General features: G+C 32.5%; 2 non-coding genes across 2 annotated transcripts in view; both read right to left on the reverse strand.

Moving 5' to 3' along the window:
• LOC122322639 overlaps positions 1-87 on the reverse strand; it is a 1,995-nt gene extending 1,908 nt beyond the window's left edge. The window contains exon 1 of the ribosomal RNA XR_006246739.1: positions 1-87. This exon is cut by the window's left edge and continues 1,908 nt beyond it. This is a non-coding gene — a ribosomal RNA (small subunit ribosomal RNA).
• A 3,896-nt stretch (positions 88-3,983) lies between these two features.
• Positions 3,984-7,500, reverse strand: part of LOC122322645 — a 3,958-nt gene continuing 441 nt past the window's right edge. Inside the window, exon 1 of the ribosomal RNA XR_006246745.1 lies at positions 3,984-7,500. This exon is cut by the window's right edge and continues 441 nt beyond it. This is a non-coding gene — a ribosomal RNA (large subunit ribosomal RNA).

The following is a 7,500-nucleotide window of genomic DNA, read 5'->3' on the forward strand; positions in this document are numbered from 1 at the left end:
GGTTTCACTGTTAATTCGTGTGTACTTAGACATGCATGGCTTAATCTTTGAGACAAGCATATAACTACTGGCAGGATCAACCAGAATAATGTTTTTATTTATATATGTACAAATATATTATACATATATATAAAATACATTAATATACAAATCTAATAATATATGACAAATTGATTAATACTTTTGAATAAAATAATATAGATGTATATTTAAACTAGATAATAAACGAATATGGCTATTATTAGATAGCATTTCATTTTCGTTAATTTAATAAAATTGACAAAGTAATCTATATAAATTTCGTTCAACAATATTTTATTAATTGCACTTGCTTAATATAATATATTATCACACTTTGATTTTTTGTTCACTTCCCACATAAAATATATGGAGAAATAAATCAAATTTATTATGACAACAAATTGATATTTTACGACATTTAATTTTGAAATAATATATATATATCAAGAAAAGCACTCCAACTCACATTCAGCAAAGAAATGTGAATTTTTTAATGATGACAAATAATATATAAAAATATGACATGTTTTAACCAATTTACTCATTGACACAACAAATGCATCCACATCTGCTATATCAATTTTCAATCGGTTACATTTGTTTGTTATAAGAGAGAAATTAACGATAAAAGGAAACCTATTATAATATATTGTGGAAATAAAGATTTTAATACAATATTTCCAACAACATACCTTGGCAAATTCCGCAATTATCTTTTTTTATCGCAGCCAAGCAATTATTATTAATAACGAACGAACATACTCAAACACAAACATGAGCGTATAACATAATCTTTAATAAATTATATGAAATCTTCATATAATAGATGAGCACACACCACTCACCATGTAAAGGTTTTTGAACACCATCTCTTTAAGCATGATACTTTTTTTCAAATGCTACCACCCAACATTAATTCTTCATGTATTAAATTAAATATAATACAAGATTAACTTCATTATTTCATAATTTGCCCAATAAATTATCCATGCCGGCAAGACAATACTCCACAGTCATATTATTTTGTTACTTTTACTCTTTCTCATATGACTTGCCTTGCGCGACACCACTCCATATAAAGGTTTTTGAACACCATCTCTTTAAGCATGATACTTTTTTCAAATGCTACCACCCAACATTAATTCTTCATGTATTAAATTAAATATAATACAAGATTAACTTCATTATTTCATAATTTGCCCAATAAATTATCCATGCCGGCAAGACAATACTCCACAGTCATATTATTTTGTTACTTTTACTTTTTCTCATATGACTTGCCTTGCGCGACACCACTCCATATATAGGTTTTTGAACACCATCTCTTTAAGCATGATACTTTTTTTCAAATGCTACCACCCAACATTAATTCTTCATGTATTAAATTAAATATAATACAAGATTAACTTCATTATTTCATAATTTGCCCAGTAAATTATCCATGCCGGCAAGACAATACTCCACAGTCATATTATTTTGTTACTTTTACTCTTTCTCATATGACTTGCCTTGCGCGACACCACTCCATATATAGGTTTTTGAACACCATCTCTTTAAGCATGATACTTTTTTCAAATGCTACCACCCAACATTAATTCTTCATGTATTAAATTAAATATAATACAAGATTAACTTCATTTTTTCATAATTTGCCCAATAAATTATCCATGCCGGCAAGACAATACTCCACAGTCATATTATTTTGTTACTTTTACTTTTTCTCATATGACTTGCCTTGCGCGACACCACTCCATATATAGGTTTTTGAACACCATCTCTTTAAGCATGATACTTTTTTCAAATGCTACCACCCAACATTAATTCTTCATGTATTAAATAAAATATAATACAAGATTAACTTCATTTTTTCATAATTTGCCCAATAAATTATCCATGCCGGCAAGACAATACTCCACAGTCATATTATTTTGTTACTTTTACTTTTTCTCATATGACTTGCCTTGCGCGACACCACTCCATATATAGGTTTTTGAACACCATTTCCTTAAGAATGATACTTTTTTCAAATGCAACCACTCACTATTAATTCTTCATGTATTAATTTAAATATAACACACGAATAACTTAAATATTTAATAATTTGAACTATAATTGACGGCTGCCGGCAAGACAATACTCCACAATCATGTGATTTCCATATATAATTTTGTCTATAGCAAACATTTTTTATTGTAGTAGAGTTGTTCCATACGTTATTACCCAACATTTATTTTACATGTTAAATTCTATTATATCACATTGTTTGTGTCATATGTTATTATCTAACATGTAATTTATATGTTTCATGATATTATTTGACATTTTGTATTGGAAAACACTGAATTGAATTTCATAACATTTCATAATTTGCCCAATAAATGACCCATGCCGGCAAGACAATACTCCACAGTCATATTATTTTGTTACTTTTACTTTTTCTCATATGACTTGCCTTGCGCGACACCACTCCATATATAGGTTTTTGAACACCATTTCCTTAAGAATGATACTTTTTTCAAATGCAACCACTCACTATTAATTCTTCATGTATTAATTTAAATATAACACACGAATAACTTAAATATTTAATAATTTGAACTATAATTGACGGCTGCCGGCAAGACAATACTCCACAATCATGTGATTTCCATATATAATTTTGTCTATAGCAAACATTTTTTATTGTAGTAGAGTTGTTCCATACGTTATTACCCAACATTTATTTTACATGTTAAATTCTATTATATCACATTGTTTGTGTCATATGTTATTATCTAACATGTAATTTATATGTTTCATGATATTATTTGACATTTTGTATTGGAAAACACTGAATTGAATTTCATAACATTTCATAATTTGCCCAATAAATGACCCATGCCGGCAAGACAATACTCCACAGTCATATTATTTTGTTACTTTTACTTTTTCTCATATGACTTGCCGTGCGCGACACCACTCCATATATAGGTTTTTGAACACCATTTCCTTAAGAATGATACTTTTTTCAAATGCAACCACTCACTATTAATTCTTCATGTATTAATTTAAATATAACACACGAATAACTTAAATATTTAATAATTTGAACTATAATTGACGGCTGCCGGCAAGACAATACTCCACAATCATGTGATTTCCATATATAATTTTGTCTATAGCAAACATTTTTTATTGTAGTAGAGTTGTTCCATACGTTATTACCCAACATTTATTTTACATGTTAAATTCTATTATATCACATTGTTTGTGTCATATGTTATTATCTAACATGTAATTTATATGTTTCATGATATTATTTGACATTTTGTATTGGAAAACACTGAATTGAATTTCATAACAATTCCAAGTCTCATGAGTGTAAATTTTATTAATCGGTTTATTATTATTATGCAATATCAAATAAAATATAAACTTCTATTTCACACTAAATATAACATTTATGTTTAAGAGTGTAAATTTTTCATTCGCATATTACTGTTCTCCATTGATTGAATTATAATATATTTTTAATATGATTTCATATATTTATTTTTTTGTGTTTTCTATTGCCTTTCGCAGTTATCATATATATATATATATATATATATATATATATATATATATATATATACTGATATATATAATAAAATGTGTGTTCTTCTTTCTCTGTTTTGTTTAAAACAATTTAATTTCTTTATTCCTTTCAATAACAATTCAATTATTCTGAAAAGAATGTTATTTATAAAATAACATAAATTTTGTATTGCATCATCAAAAAGCTTTTTGTATATAACATTTTCTTAAGGTCCGGTCCACACATTATCAACTTACAAAGAAATATATAAAATATCATAAGTAAATTAACAAATATGGCACCTTTAAACAACTCATACAATATATATATATATATATGTTTTAGTTGGTGTTTAACAACCATAACACACATATTATATTTTATATTTGTTGTTTTATTAACATTTTCGAATCATCAAGCAAAGGATAAGCTTCAGTGGATCGCAGTATGGCAGCTGCTCAACCACTTACAACACCTTGCCTGTTACAAAAGTCGTTTACAATTGATTCTAGGCTTTGTCATTGTATTAAATAATGTTTAAATATGTAACTAGCACGGCATCAGGTGATCATAGATCCTCCCAATTTACTATGTTACAAATAACATTGGCATCACATCCATTGTCGTTTATAAAATAAATTATAAACTTTTAATGGTTTAGAAGCCATACAATGCAAATTGCCCCTTATTTATCATTGCAGTCCAGCACGGATACGACCTTAGAGGCGTTCAGGCATAATCCAACGGACGTAGCGTCATACCACTGTTCGCTCGAACAAGTATTGTGCCATTGGTCCGTACCTGCGGTTCCTCTCGTACTACGCAGGAATGCTGTCGCAACAACGTTTTGTCATTAGTAGGGTAAAACTAACCTGTCTCACGACGGTCTAAACCCAGCTCACGTTCCCTTGCATGGGTGAACAATCCAACGCTTGGTGAATTTTGCTTCACAATGATAGGAAGAGCCGACATCGAAGGATCAAAAAGCGACGTCGCTATGAACGCTTGGCCGCCACAAGCCAGTTATCCCTATGGTAACTTTTCTGACACCTCTTGTTAAAAACTCTTTAAACCAAAAGGATCGATAGGCCGAGCTTTTGCTGTCCCTGTGTGTACTGAACACCGAGATCAAGTCAGCATTTGCCCTTTTGCTCTATGTGTGGTTTCTGTCCGCACTGAGCTGGCCTTGGGACACCTCCGTTATTATTTGAGAGATGTACCGCCCCAGTCAAACTCCCTACCTGGCAATGTCCTTGAATTGGATCATACCTGAGTAATTGGAGTTATACCAAATTTTTAAATCAAAAATACATAAATGCATTTTCTTATTAAAGAATTTGTTTGCGATTATATAACAAACTCGTGATACTTTGATCAAGAAGCTTGCATCAAAACCCAATACCATAAGATATAATAAATACATCCGTATAATGGCTAGGAAATGATACACGTTCCATTTAATCAAGTAAGTAAGGAAACAATAAGAGTAGTGGTATTTCATTGTCGATACCAAACCGAAGTCTAATATCTCCCACTTATTCTACACCTCTTATGTCTCCTTACACTGCCAGATTAGAGTCAAGCTCAAAAGGGTCTTCTTTCCCCGCTAATTATTCCAAGCCCGTTCCCTTGGCTGTGGTTTCGCTAGATAGTAGATAGGGACAGTAGGAATCTCGTTAATCCATTCATGCGCGTCACTAATTAGATGACGAGGCATTTGGCTACCTTAAGAGAGTCATAGTTACTCCCGCCGTTGACCCGCGCTTACTTGAATTTCTTCACTTTGACATTCAGAGCACTGGGCAGAAATCACATTGTGTCAACACCCGCTAGGGCCATCACAATGCTTTGTTTTAATTAGACAGTCGGATTCCCCAAGTCCGTGCCAGTTCTGAATTGATTGTTAATTGATAATCGTTATAATTTAAAAGAACTAATCAGTTGCCCAATTAGTATTCTTAAAAATTTTAGCAAGAAAGTTCCACAATTGGCTACGTAACTAAACTATCCGGGGAACAAGAATCTACCATAAATGATAGAAACCCTATTTACCCAGAACGAGCACATAAACCATGTTATTGTTTCCCAATCAAGCCCGACTATCTCAATCTTCAGAGCCAATCCTTATCCCGAAGTTACGGATCTAATTTGCCGACTTCCCTTACCTACATTATTCTATCGACTAGAGACTCTTCACCTTGGAGACCAGCTGCGGATATTGGTACGGCCTGTTGAGAAGTTTGCGTATCCCCACCATAAATTTTCAAGGTCCGAGGAGAAAATATCGACACAACAGTATATGTCATGCTCTTCTAGCCCATCTACCATATCTCTCTGCGAAAGACTTCCATGGTAGTACGGCTATAAAACAGAAAAGAAAACTCTTCCGATACCTCTCGACGGCTTCTTTATGGTCGTTCCTGTTGCCAGGATGAGCACGAGGCCCATATTTAATAACAAACGGATACTCAACAGGTTACGGAATTGGAACCGTATTCCCTTTCGTTCAAAATTATTCAAGTGTATAAAAATCGGTATGATGCAAAATATATTTTGATTTTTCTATACTTGAAAATTTTCGGCTTTCGCCTTGAACTTAGGACCGACTAACTCGTGATCAACCACTGTTCACACGAAACCCTTCTCCACTTCAGTCCTCCCAGGTCTCATTCGATTATTTGCTACTACCACCAAGATCTGTACCAATGGCGGCTCCATGCAGGCTTACGCCAAACACTTCTATGCACACCATTGTACCTTCCTACTCACTAAAGTTTCAAAATTTATATTACAAGTAACATAAATCATCTACTTTAGCGGTAATGTATAGGTATACAACTTAAGCGCCATCCATTTTAAGGGCTAGTTGCTTCGGCAGGTGAGTTGTTACACACTCCTTAGCGGATTTCGACTTCCATGATCACCGTCCTGCTGTTTTAAGCAACCAACGCCTTTCATGGTTTCTGTATGAGTTGTTAATTTGGGCACCGTAACATTACGTTTGGTTCATCCCACAGCGCCAGTTCTGCTTACCAAAAGTGGCCCACTGGGCACATTATATCATAACCTTAAACTTCATATCAAGAAAGTTAAGGTTCTTACCCATTTAAAGTTTGAGAATAGGTTAAGATCGTTTCGACCCTAAGGCCTCTAATCATTCGCTTTACCAGATAAGATTATTTTATACAACAGTTAAATGCACCAGCTATCCTGAGGGAAACTTCGGAAGGAACCAGCTACTAGATGGTTCGATTGGTCTTTCGCCCCTATACTCAATTCTGACAATCGATTTGCACGTCAGAACTGTTTCGGTCTTCCATCAGGGTTTCCCCTGACTTCAACCTGATCAAGTATAGTTCACCATCTTTCGGGTCACAGCATATATGCTCAAGGTACGTTCCAGTTAGAGGTATAAATAATATAAATATCATTATACATAACTATATAGAGCGCCCCGGGATTGTGTTAATTAACTATAAATAGCTAAAAAACTAATCCCATTAATAGTCAAGTTAATTACGCTATTAGGTTTATATCCCAATAACTTGCACATATGTTAGACTCCTTGGTCCGTGTCTCAAGACGGGTCCCGAAGGTATCCTGAATCTTTCGCATTGTTAATCATACAAGTGCATATAATAAACACAAAAATCATTGAAAATTATGCCATTATATAATTCCGAAAAATTAACGCACTGTATTCATATAAATCTATCAGCACTTTATCAAATTTATGACATTTATATCATGTTATAATGCAAGCACTATAATTGAAATAATCAATAATTCACAATTTTTTGATAAATTAATTATGTTAATAGATTACAATGTCCTTATATGGAAAAAATGCACACTATTATTATAATATTAATTAAATATTACAATTCTAATGATGAATTTTCCATAACGGATATTCAGGTTCA

This window comes from Drosophila grimshawi, unplaced genomic scaffold (genome assembly GCF_018153295.1).
Source record: "Drosophila grimshawi isolate 15287-2541.00 unplaced genomic scaffold, ASM1815329v1 contig_511, whole genome shotgun sequence".
Taxonomy (NCBI): domain Eukaryota; kingdom Metazoa; phylum Arthropoda; class Insecta; order Diptera; family Drosophilidae; genus Drosophila; species Drosophila grimshawi.